Raw genomic sequence first — 12,677 nt, 5'->3', positions numbered from 1 at the left:
TAGTTTTCCTTCCTTCTGTAATTTAGATGCATGATCCAATCTAGATAAGGGAAATTACCACACATTCTTTATTTTTTTCTGTAGAACTTTCACATAGCTATCCTATTAGATTTTCATGGTGATCCGAAGCGCTTCAGGCAGGTATTATTGGCTTCATTTTAGAGATGAGGAAGGCGAAGTTCATCAGAAAACTGAGGTCATTAACAATTAATTGGTCAAGGTTTCTTTCCCCTTCATTAGCTAATTCAAGAAACAAGGATATAGGCAGCAAATAAAGCACTATTTGTGCTTTAAATATATGAATATATATTTACTGTTGTAAGTATATCAACCTTAAAAATGCATTCCCATCAGTTTCTGAGAACTGCAGTACAAACTATGAGAACTGAACATGCTGCTCGCGAACTGTGATTATGCAAAAGCTTCGGGGGATGCATTACGTGGGGAAGCCCTCTCAACTTCGGACAGGGTATGCAGTCTTCAGAGGTCTGGGAGTTGTTTGGAAACACCTAGGCATCCTCGGGGAGCATGCTGAAGGTGACTCATGTTTGCACGTGCGTGACTTGGGGTTGCGTTATAAACATGAGGTTGTGTGCTGAGTGGTAATATCAGATGCAAAGGACTTTTGGAGGTCTCATACTTTTCCAAACCTTGCATGTTATCAATTATCAGGCAATCATTTCCTGAGGCCTGCCACATAGCTGCTGCTTTCCCTTTTTTCTAGCTTGCTTTTCCTAAAATGTTTTGGAGTTAGAAATCAAATAACCAAGCTAGGTGGAAATGAGTATAACGTAAAGATTTCCCAGGTTCAAAGCAACTCTATTTGAAGACATTTGTATCTGTGCATTAATTCCTGGTTCATAACTAAATTATGGAAAGGAGACACTTTCCATAATGGTTCTGGATAGATGAGGGATGACTATGCCAATATTTTTCAGAGTCCCAAGATGATCAAGGCCAGCTTTGATCTCAGTCTACTGAGTCATGCTGGACATATATATGGCTTGGTCACTCCATTGCTGCAGCCATGGGAATGCTTCTGTCTGGGGTGATGGTGTCCAGCCTTACGGAGTGAGTCTGACCACCCTACAATGGTGTGGTGGGCAGTGGGTCAGGAGGGAAGCTGATGGGGTGTGGGGCAAGTACCAGGCAAAAGAAGTACCAGGCTCTGGGGGCAGGCTGCTGGATTATGACTCAAGTTGACACAGGAAGATAGCAAATCCAGTCCTCTCCCCAGAGGAATTGAGACCTGATGGGGGCCTTCTCACAACTTCAGGGTGCAGGGTGGAGAATAAATAAGGATCAGATGCACCACACATACCAGCAGCTTGTGCCCGGCAATGTTCCTAAGATGAGATGGGGAAAGGCAGACACAGGGTTCATGAAATGTGGCCAACAGAAATGAGGTAACAGAATGCACCCAACCAGCTGTCTGAAATACAAAGCAGAGACCCAAGGGAAGAAATACATATATGGGACATTTAAGATCCCAAGAGACCTGGGATGAGGTGACAGGAACTGGTATGCTCTGCCTATGACCTTCAGCCCCATTGTGGGGCTGAGAAGCCTGGCATTTGGAGGCTTCAGACTGCCACAGGGATCTCCAAATTCACCCACTGGGGAGGCAAAGGCTTCTGTTGGATGTGTCACAAGGAGGAGCCCTCTTCACTCAGGCAAGGTAGGCAGGCTTCAGAGGGCTGGGGGTTCTTTGCAAACAGCTAGGATAGGGCTAGGACTAGGTATAGGTACTGAGGACAGGGGCCATGGTTACCTGGGGAATTGAGCCCAGAGTAAACTTTTTTGGAGTCCACAGATTTGAGGCTTCTGTTCAGAGGTGCAGGGACCAGGCAGAGCAGACCAGCTTGGTTTTTCACAAAGGTGGGAGTTGGAAAGTGGCCTTAGGTCACAAACACTAACCACTTTAAGAGAAATGCAGCTCATCCCACTGACCTTGAAATGAGTTTTGCATGTGCACACATGAGTGCGTGTGTTTGTGGGTGAAAGAAATTTATCTAAAAAATTACATACATATGCTCATAATAAAGCATTTAGGACATGCTGAAAAGTATATAAAAATAAGAATCACTTCAAAACCCATAGGCCAGAGATACAATCTCTAAATATATTTTGGTGGATTTCCTTTCAGACTTTTCTCTACCTATATATTCAACGTGGGGATATAAATAGATACTTTAACTAAACATAGTATGATACTATTTTGTAAACTGCTTCTTCCATTTGATACTATATCTTGGATACTTTTCCACCATAAAATGTTATTCTATATCATCATCCTGCAGTAGGATTCTATTGCTTGATACTTCTTTTTTTTTTTCACCAAAGGCATCTCCTAGCTTTATTAACGGGACCGCGCTGCAGAGTCAATATAAAAACACAAAAGGTCCCATCAGTTTAATAACAATAAAAAAACCCCAAAAGTGGAAAACTGAGGGGGCAGGGGAAGAGACTCCTAGGCCAGGGGCACGAGGAGCCCTGCTCATGGCACCAGGCCTGGCCGCAGGGTCCCCGGTATTGCTGTTGCTACGAGTTCGGGGGGCAGCGATTGTCCTGTGGGAGCCACCGTTCGCCTGGGTCGGGGACCCTCACTTCTTCTGGGGTGGGCTCAGCTTCTGCATGCCCCGGATCTTGCCCAGCAGGCCAGAGGTGAAGTCCTCTGTGGGTTTGTAACAGTCAACCAGCAGCCCGGGCATCATCACTCTCCTTGTCCAGGAGCTCATCCACATCAATCTCCAGTTCTGGGATCTCCTCTTCCTGGCAGTCGTAGAGGCGCGTAAGCTGCTCCTGGATCCACTCCTCTAGGTTGAGGCGCTTCCGTAGTTCCTTGAGGTCATACTGGACGGTGACCTTCCCTTGGCGCCTCACTGGGCCCTCATCGTCCGTGCCGCCCGGGCCCTCTCCTGCGGCCCCGGGGGGGCTCTGAAAGTAGACGCGTGGTCCTGGGCCGCCACTGCCCGGCCCGGGGACCGGGGCCACCGACGCCGCGCCCCCCGCCGTGCTGCGCCGCCGCCTCCGGGACGCCCGTCGGCTGGCTCGGGTTAGCTCGCCGGCTCCGCTCCGCGCTGCTCCGCGGCGAGGGCGCCCGCTGGGGCGCCCGGGGGCAGCTGCAGCTTGCGGAGCCCCGGGCCTGGCCTGCCGCGCCCCGCCCTCTCCCCGCCCATCCGCCCGCCCTTTGTCCCCCGCGGCCGCCCTGCTTGATATTTCTTATTTTAACTAACGTTCCATTGATTAACATCACATCATTTGAAAATAATACATTTGTTTTTTTCTCCTTTTTCTTATTTCAGCATGTTGGCTGGAACTTCCAGAACTGGCCCAGACAGAACTCATTCTTGTCTTGAACCTGATTTTATAGCGCGCATTTAGTATTTCAGCATCGTTTCTCACACTTCCTCTTGGTTTCTAATAGGTTTGTAATACAGAGGGAGTCTTTGCATTACCTCTAAAACACTAATAGGGTTTTATATTTTTCTTTTAAGAGGATAGGATGGATGCTGAATTATGTCAAATATCTTCCTAAGCAGCCAGTAAGATGATGGTATAGTTTTTCTTCTTTAGCCCGTGAATGTCCTAGTGCTGAAGCCGCATTGGTTCCTAAGGTCAGCCCTGTGTTGGTGGTTTTGCAGATCGGGAAGGGGAAGTTGCTACTGTTGAAAATATTGCAGAAAAGGTAGCATGTTTTATAACCTGTGCTCCACCTGCTCTTTTTAACCGTAAATCAAGGAAATTGTCCTCTATCAGTTTATGGGGTGTTTCCTCATATTTTTTTTTTTTATAGCTACAGAATGTTCCTTTGTGTGGTTGTGTCCATAGTTTATTTATTCAACCAGTTCCCTAGTGATAGATATTTGAGGTGTTTCCAGTCTTCTGCTGCAGTAAGTAACCCTATAAATCCATTATTTTGTAGGTGTGTGGATATACTTTAAAATAAATTCCCAGAAATGGGACTGCTGTGTTAGAATGAACTGGAAAGCTTTCAGCCTTTTAGAGATAGATTACTTACAGATAAACTCTGATGGACTCAGATAAACAAGAGTTTAGACAACTTCGCTGTAATATATTCCTATGTTTGGTAAAACATATGCAGCCAAGACAGTTGAGCCTGGAATTGTTGCACGTGTGTGTGGGTGTGTGTGAATGTGTGTGTGCGTGCTTCTTTCATACCTTTTATGCTTCCTTCTTGATATTCATGCTTTCTCATAGGGATTCACATCCTTCAGTCTCTCATTTTTTTTTAATGCACTTAGATTTTCCAGCACATGATGGAAGCAAGGAAGGTGATAATCATTGTTAGACACTGAGCAGCTTGGGGCCAGACACCTTGGCAGGTGCTCTGAGTATATTATTTCGAACTCTCATTTCAACCACACCAAGAGCTCTTTTGAACTCTTTTTACAAAATGAGGAACCCAGAGCTCAGTTTGCTCAAGGTCCCCAGCTAGAAAGTAGTAAATGCAGAGCTTGAAGCCAAGTCTATCTGCTCCACAGCCATATCCTCTTTATTAGCCACACCCATCCAGGATTTACCCCCAACGTTCCCATTCCCAGTCATTTCCAGCTAACAATGAGCTGGGAAAGACTGATGCGTGGCGACATGTCCTAATAGTTAAAAACAATACCATTCAGTTTCTGGCTTATTCTTTTAAATAACAGCTCTGTGTTGCTCTTTTTGATGCCAATCAGGTAAAATTAACAAAGACTTGTGGAACATCTGTCAGGTGGAAAGCATGGGGCTACTTTCTGTAGGGAATATGGAAGTGTAAGTCAAGACTCATGCTGGACAAGCTGAAGCCTAGTCTTGCCAAGCAATATGTACATTGACTGGTTAACCTATAAAGAACTGCTCCCATGGGATAATGCGACCAAACTGACTTCCCAGGGTAGGGACTTATACGTTGTGAAATAAATACAATCAATCAGTCAAGATTAGTTTACTCTTTCTGGGGGCCACACACCACACACCAAATTAAACTCCCTATCTGTAAGCTTATTAAACCTCTAAATCAAGTTGTGGAAAAACTAGCAAAGATTAGAGTATTCATTTCTATTGTGGAGGAATAACTTTGTAAGAACGAAGGCTACAGAAAAAAATGATAAAGAAAAAAATTGATAGATAGCAATGAAAAATTTCAGAAAAGAACTTAAAAATACAGTGGATTAAATGAATCAGTGTGATAGCATTACTTTTAAAATAAAGATAATGGTTATGATAGCTTAAGTCAGAGGTGTAAAAAGCTTATTAAAATACATTTAAAAATGAAATCTTGATCCCAAATGATGGCCAAGAAACAAAAAGATGCTCTGCCTAAATGTCCTAGTAAACTTCATGGCTGAAGATAGGATAAATTCAAGAAAGATATAAAGTAAGAAAGTAATGAAAACATCTGCCATGTTCATATACTTTAACCTAGTTATGCTTCCCTGGAGAATTCTTTTTTTTTTTTTTCTATTTTTTGAGACAGTGTCTTGCTCTGTTGCCCAGGCTGCAGTGCAGTGGCACAATCTTGGCTCACTGCAGCTTCTACCTCTCAGGCTCAAGCGATCCTCCCACCTTAGCCTCCCGAGTAGCTGGTACGACAGGTGCACACCATCATGCCCGGCTAATTTCTGTATTTTTTATAGAGATGAGGTTTTGCCATGTTGCCCAGGCTGGTGCCAAATGCCTGTCCTCAGCCTCCCAAAGTGCTGGGATTATAGATGTGAGCCACCTCGCCTAGTGCTGAGAATTCATTTTAAAGAAATTTTTTTGAGGATAGGAAAGCTAAATATATAAGAAACTTTAACATAATAGGGAAATGGTTAACTAAATTACAGTGTATCTATGCAATGGAACATTATTCAGTCATTAAAATAATCATTGTGAAGGCTTTCAGGCCACAGGTTTATAAAGTAATATTAAATGAAGATATCAGAAATCTACCTACAGAATTATTCTATTTCTGGAACAATAAGTTTTTATGATCAGGGCCTGGAAGTAAACACAGAGAAAAAAAAAAGAATTGTGTTTGGGTGAGAGTAATTGGAATTAAAAAACAGACTTTATTTTGTAGAGTAGTTTCAGGTTCACAGTAAAATTGAGAGGAAGGTACAGAGATTTTCCATTAACCCTCTGCCCTCATATAGGAGGCAGTTGCATGGCCTTCCCCATTATCAACGTCCTTCACCAAAGTTGTATATTTGTTAAAATTGATGAACTTACATTGACACATCATTATCACCCAAAGTCCATTATCACCCAGAGTCCATAGTTTACATGAGGATTCACTCTTGGTGGTGTACATTCTATGGGTTCGGACAAACGTATAATGATATGTATCCACCATTATAATATCATACTAAGTAGTTTCATTGCCCTAAAAATCATCCATACTATACTTATTCATCCCTCCCTCCCCGCTAGTCCCTGACAAGAACTAATCTTTTTACTGTCTTTGCCTTTTCCAGAAGAATGTTTTATAGTTGGAATGGCTGGATGCGATGGCTCATGCCTGTAATCCCAGCACTCTGAGGGGCCAAGGTGGGAGAATCACTTGAGGCCAGGAGTTTGAGACCAGCCTGGCCAACATGGCAAAACCCTGTCTCTACTAAGAATACAAAAATTAGTGGGGTATGGTGGCTGAGGCACGAGAATCACTTGAACCCAGGAGGCCAAGGTTGTAATGAGCTAAGATCGCACCATTGTACTCCAGCCTGGATGACAGAGGGAAACTCTGTCAAAAAAAAAAAAAAAAGAACATTATATAGTTGGAATCATAGAGTATGTAGCCTATTAAGATTGGCTTCTTCCACTTAATAATGCATTTAAGGTGACTTTATGCCTTTTCAAGGCTCGATAGCCTGTTTCTTTTGAGTGCTGAATAATATTCTATTGTCTGGATGTGCCACAGTTTATTTATCCACTCGCCTCCCAAAAGACATCTTGGTTGCTTCCAGGTTTTGGCAATTATGAATGAAGCTGTTATAAACATACATGTGCAGGTGTTTGTGTGGATATGTTTTCAACTCCTTTCGGTAGATACTGAGGAGTGTGATAGCTGGGTTGAGAATTAATTTTTTAATATGAAATTTTGTTTTTGAACAAAAATGGTTTTCAAGGAATGAAAAGAGGAAAATTGTTGTGCTGGGATCTCTGGGTGTCTCAGCAGGTTATACTAACACTGTCCACACCAGCATCAGACACCCAGCCAGATGTGAGAGTCGAGTTGCCTCCCGAGTAGCTGGGAGCAGACTCAATTGCAGAGTTGGTGTCTTATACTCGTAGAGCTCCTCTATCCTCCTTGAGCCTTCAGCCTCTGTCTCCATGCTTCTCACTCAATGATCTCCTTTGCACAACCTCAGAGCACAACAATGCTTCTGTTCTGCATAGAGCACTCCCCTGTCTGGTTTTTTGTCATCCTTAGCCTTGCCCTTTTTTCCCCAAACGCAGCAGAGCAGTTGGCTGACCTCATCTTCCATATCCTCTACCCATGGATTTCTGTTATCCCTACTCCCTCATCCCTACAACCCTCAATAGAAGTAATTCCAAATCAGTGAATAAAACAACTGGACTTTGTCATATAGAGGGTAATTCCCCAATAAACAGGATGCTGTATTAAACTCTTTCAAAAGAGTAAATGAGTTACCTTTTATATGACCAAATTGCTTTCTAAAAGGACTAATCCAAGTTAAAGTGCAAATTTAAAAGCCTCTGAATAAAGCCTAAGAGAAAAGTACACGGCATGGACAATTGACAAATATAATCCAAGAGCAGGAAGTAACCAGATATGAATTGTGAGATGCTGGGAATTCTCCCGTAGTTGGTGCCAAACATGCTCAGTCAATTTGATACCGTCTGTACAAACGAAAGGGCACAGAAGGGAGCAGTAATATAACACAGGGTGCGATCCAGGAAAATATCTTATTTATAGAAGAGCAGGGCTGTAAGGGACTGAGAGCATACAGGGCCACCGTAGTCTTACAGATGAGCAAATTCAGGGAAGCCAGGGCCCCACCCAAGATCGAATCTGAACCTCTGCCACCTAGTTCAGCACTCTTTGCCCATTTAGAAGGCATTCTGAAGTGATTTTGAAAAAATCTTTATTAATTTCTTTTTTGCAAAGTTAAAATATTTATGTTTAAAAATATATATATATATGTTTGTATACTGAAAAACCTCTCTCCTGCCTCTTTTTTTTTTCTTTTCTTTTCTTTTTAAATTGAGACAGAGTCTCACTCTTTCACTCAGGCTGGAGTACAGTGGTGTGATCTTGGCTTACTGCAACCTCCACCACCCAGGTTCAAGCGATCCTCGTGCCTTAGTCTCCTAAGTAGCTGGGACTACACGTGCATGCCACCACTCCCAGCCAATTTTTTTGCACTTTTAGTAGAGATGGCCATGTTGGCCAGGCTGGTCTCAAACTCTTGACCTCAGGTGATCCACCCACCTCGGCCTCCCAAAGTGCTGAGATTACAGCCATGAGCCACTGTGCCCGGCCTGCCTCGCTTACTAATTTCTTCTGTACACTTCTAGTGTTTCTTTGTGAAAATACAATCAAATATAAAAATGTGGGAAGGGGGTGAAGGATTAAAAAAAACCTACAAATTGGGTTCAGTGTATACTGCTCAGGTGATGGGTACACCAAAATCTCACAAATCACCACTAAAGAACTTACTCATGTAACCAAACACCATCTGTTCCCCAAAAACCAATGGAAATAAAAAATATTTTTAGAAAAGAAAGAAAAAATTAAAATGTTAAAATGCATTCTTATTTCCATTATTTTTTACATAAACAATATATCAAGGAGATCCTTCCACATCAATGCATAAAAAGTGTCCTTGTTCTGTTTTAAGGTATTGTGTTGTAAGGCTGCATCACAGTATATTTAACTAATCTCTATTTATGGAGCCTGGGGCTATTTCTAATCTTTTGCTGTTACAACCTGTGGTGTCATAACTAACTTTGTACATACGTCATCTCATAAGAATGTATATCTGTGGATTCCCAGAAATGGATTTGCAAGGTCAAAGAGTAATTGCGTGTGTACTTTTGATGAATATTACCAAGATACTTTCCCAAAGGCCTGTACCATTTTGCATTTTCATGAACAGAGTAGAAGTGTGCCTGTCTCCCCACAGCTAGAGTAAGCCCTTGTTGGAGATCTGTCTTCCCAGGTTATAGTCTGCTTGGACTAAGATTAAATTCTTTCATCTGTTGAGTACATACTGGGGGGCATTAGTCCTGAGGCGTGCTGGGTGACATGGAAAACCAGCATTGACTCAAGAACTTGGCACGGCTAGAGCTCAATGTATAGTCCAGAGTGTCAGTGTCTGTAACCCCAGATTAGCTCTTTCTTGCACTACTCTTTGAGAGGTGGTTGCTTAGAATAGCCTTGAATGTTGGGCAATCAGGTGATCAATTCTAATTTTATCCTCAAAGTAATCCTGGGGAAGTGAGGGGGCAGTTATGACTTCCACTTGATAGAAGAAGCTGGGGCAGAGAGGGAAGAGATAGCACCGTCTTACTGCCCTCTTCCTCTTCTGAGATGAGCCCCAGTTGTAAGATTGGGGTCTTGATGAACTGGAGAGCATTTTGAGAGGGCAACACTTTGAGGTGGGGTTGCCTGCTGCTGGGGAGGTGCAGGTCATTCAGAGGGAGTAGAGAGCAGCACATTGAAGGCTGCTCCAGGCTCCGGGCTTTAGACAGAAGAAAGAAACAATCTTTAGTTCAACTTTGATCCCTGGTTTACTTGTGTTCTTGATGTTCCTTTGGGCCAGCGACTGGACCTCATTCATCTTCATACCTGGAACCTCTAGGATTAGCCGGGCCAGGGCAGGAGTACAAACAGAGGATCCCAGCCCCCGGTATTCCCCCTTCTCTTCCTGGCCCTGGCTCCATCCTGCATCTCAAAAAGCCCTGTGCACTGCCCTCAGCCACGCCTCAGGCCTGGGAGTTCACTCACAGGCAGCAAGGTCCCCTCTTCAGACCCAGAGAAGCTGCTTGTCCAGGCCCTGGAATCAGGATAAGGACTGTTTGGACAGGAAATTCCAGGGTCCCAGTTACCTGCAATATGACCCAGAAGGAAGTTTGGACTCCCGATGGGCACATCCCTTGGGGACCATAGATTTCCCCAAAGAAGAACCCTCTAAAACATAGGTCCTAGGTCTAAGGGTGATTCTATGGGAAAGAATCCAGTTAAATCATCAATCCAAAGGGACTAGGCAGAGCTGGAAAATCAAGATACAAAAAAGCTAGAAGCAAGTCAGAGAAATCTGTTCATAAGAAGGTTTTATTTATTTTATTTTATTTTATTTTATTTTTTTGAGACGGAGTCTGGCTCCGTCGCCCAGGCTGGAGTGCAGTGGCTGGATCTCAGCTCACTGCAAGCTCCGCCTCCCGGGTTTGCGCCATTCTCCTGCCTCAGCCTCCCGAGTAGCTGGGACTACAGGCGCCCGCCACCTCGCCCGGCTATTTTTTTGTATTTTTTAGTAGAAACGGGGTTTCACTGTGTTAGCCAGTATGGTCTCGATCTCCTGACCTCGTGATCCGCCCGTCTCGGCCTCCCAAAGTGCTGGGATTACAGGCTTGAGCCACCGCGCCCGGCCATAAGAAGGTTTTAAATGGAGAAAAAGGAAGCAGAGGTTGTAGGAGCCTCATAGAAAGAAAATATAAGTATGATACATATTATGGGATGGGATGGCCCAGGGATGGGCAGGGATGGAGCTGTCATAGAGTTGGGGTACATTGTCATATAGATGTGCATGGAGCTGGCTGTCAGTGGGAGCTATCCTTTTCCAGACAGCAATGGTTATCTTCTGTTTTCTACTTAGAAGGCAGAGGTATCTGTAGACTCAGTCACAAAAAGTCCTTCCCAGCCTGGTTGTCAGGCCATTTTACTCCACCCAGATTCAGGGGCCCTGCCTCGAAGGATATCTGGTTAGGTTTGTTGAAACAGAACCTTAGCACAAAGGCCCTACTGTAATACGAGTCATGCCAAATCCATATCCACTGAGGGGTTCCTTACAAATATAACTAAGTACAAATACCTCCAAGAAAGTCATGCCATGGTGAGTTTTCCTTTGACTATCAGTCCTTCCCACTTGAGAGTGTATTCAATTTCTTCTCTTCTCTCAGGTATCCTAAAACATCCCTGTTGTTATTTCCACTTCAGAGGGTCAGAGCCCCTACCAGCAAACCAATGCCCAATTAATAAGCAGTAGTAGTACCAGGTTTCACTGCATTTGGTCAAATTTGCATAAGCTCCATTTTGCTTTCTCACAGAATCACAGACTCCTGAAGTTTGAGGGATTATTATTATTATTTTTTTGTAGAGATAGTGTCTCACCATGTTGCCCAGCCTAGTCCCTAACTCCTGGCCTCATGTGATCCTGTTGCCTTGGCCTCCCAAAGTATTGAGACTACAGGTGTGAGCCACTGTGCCCTGTCTCACTGAGGGAGTTTAAAGCCTGGTGCTTTAATGCTGTCAATAACTGAGGTAACTTACAAGGTAGCCAAGTTTACCTTTGAGCCACTCTGACTTCCAAAGGGTCTTCTTTAGGTTCAGCTGAAATCTGTCTTTTCCAATTTTCCAATCATTTGTCCTCATGTCACCCTTTGGGGTACACACAGAATATCTCCAGCTCCTTTCCCAGTTGACCCAGACTGTGGTTCACTTTACTACCATAACCCATCTGAGTCACCTCAGTGGATCAGATACCTCCTAGGTTTTCAATCATCCTCCACATGATATGGTTTCAGGAACTATCCCCTACACCCACATGCTGAGTTTGCAATGCCTCAGGGGGACCTCCAAGTGAAGATGCCACATAGGCTGTTGGATAAATCTGACGTTCAGAGGGAGGACTAAGATAATGGCTATAGATTTGAGAATCCTTAGCTCATGTTGGAGGTGGTTGAAGGTAGTTGAGGTCACCTATGGAAACTGTAAGATGAAGAGAGGGTGGAACCTGGGGGAAGATGGATTGTTCAAGGGTAGGTGGAGGAAGATAGAGAAGCACACAAGAGACATAGAGAAGGAGCGGTCAGAGAGGCAGGGGAATGACCAAGAGAATGTTACCATAGAAACTCAGGGAGGAGAGTGTTCAAAATAGGGATAGCGGTGATGTCTAATATAGCGGAGGCCCAGGCATTTGCCAGCTTCTCAGGAGAAGTGAGAATGAGAACTCGAGAACATAGGGCTGAGGAGAGAATGGGAGGGGAGAAGTGGAGGCAGGGAGTGAAGACAACTTTTTGAGATGCTAGCTGGGAAGGTGGAGTCAAAGGAGTGCCATTTGTGATCAGGGTGGGAGAGACCTGATCTTGTTTCAATGCTAATGGAAGGGGCCAGGAGGAGGATGAGGTGGAAGATATGCAGAGAGTGTGGAAGATATGCGGAGAGTGGGAAGAACACCACAGCTAAGGTGGTCTTGAGGAAGAACATTGCGGGCATGAAAGGACAGTGGAGGGAATTATTCTTAAATAATCTTAAATAATCTTCAGAGAGAACAGATGGTTCACAGAGCGGGAGGAAAAGCATGTGGATGGGCTTCAGAGCAGACATCTCTGAACGAATGTAGGGGTAGGGTGGAGGGCAAGATGCCCAGTTTTGCCTTGATGTAGTAGATGAGGTCATCTGTTGCCAGTAAAGGGAGCAATGGTAGAGTAAGGGTCTGAGAATAAAT

The 12,677-nt window shown here is 44.0% G+C and overlaps 1 pseudogene; it reads right to left on the bottom strand.

Moving 5' to 3' along the window:
* Positions 1–2,387: 2,387 nt before the first annotated feature.
* On the bottom strand, positions 2,388–9,791 carry LOC114671800 (protein phosphatase 1 regulatory subunit 14B pseudogene; annotated as a pseudogene).
* Positions 9,792–12,677: the final 2,886 nt, after the last annotated feature.

The sequence above is a fragment of the Macaca mulatta genome, chromosome 13 (assembly GCF_049350105.2).
Source record: "Macaca mulatta isolate MMU2019108-1 chromosome 13, T2T-MMU8v2.0, whole genome shotgun sequence".
Classification (NCBI taxonomy): domain Eukaryota; kingdom Metazoa; phylum Chordata; class Mammalia; order Primates; family Cercopithecidae; genus Macaca; species Macaca mulatta.
The sequence above is the reverse complement of the archived record's forward strand: the minus strand, read 5'-3'. Positions and strand labels throughout refer to the sequence as shown.